We start from the raw sequence: 771 nt of genomic DNA, 5'->3' as shown, positions 1-771 counted from the left end.
TAGAAACCTACAAGAATAAAAATTACAGCGGTAATTTTTTTCGATAATTTCCCGTCGTCAAGTATTACGTCAGATTTCCTTCTTTGCTACGCAAAAAATGAACATTCAGTGACATCAATAACGATTTATGTTTTAAAACTTGTCAAATAGTACACCATGGACATATTTAGCAAATATTGAGGTGAAGATATCAATAAAATATTAATTAAAATGATTTAAAAAAACAATTTTATTCATAAAATAATCTTACCGAATTAAAAATTATCGATTTGTGACACTTTGACATAATTTCACTTCAAAACTGTCAAAGTGTCACTCGTATGGTATTATAATATCACCCTGTACAAAAGATGTTTAAAACTCATTCAAAGTCATTAATCCATGTAGTATCTGTTCTTGGATTCAATAACCGCAAGTAACATTGAATTGTCATGTTTTGTTATTATTTAAATGTGTATATAAACATTAACTCGGGCGAGAAAGATTATTATGTTTATCGATGTAGTTGGAAGGTATTCACGTATAGGATAGGTCAAGTTAATATTGTAAATAACTTATGTAGTGAATCATCGGCTTCGAATTAAATATAATGTTATCGGAAAACCTGAGTTTTAATTAATTGGGACCAGAAGGCATAACATCACACTATTTAATACACTCGGGATACAAATCGATAATTTTAGAGCTCTCGTGTAAGTACTATTGATTATTTCATTCATAGGAGATTCTGACCAATAGAAAGCTACAGAAATAAAAATTAAATTGATTATT

The sequence above is a fragment of the Diabrotica virgifera genome, chromosome 8 (genome assembly GCF_917563875.1).
Source record: "Diabrotica virgifera virgifera chromosome 8, PGI_DIABVI_V3a".
NCBI lineage: Eukaryota > Metazoa > Arthropoda > Insecta > Coleoptera > Chrysomelidae > Diabrotica > Diabrotica virgifera.
Note: the sequence above shows the minus strand (reverse complement) of the source record.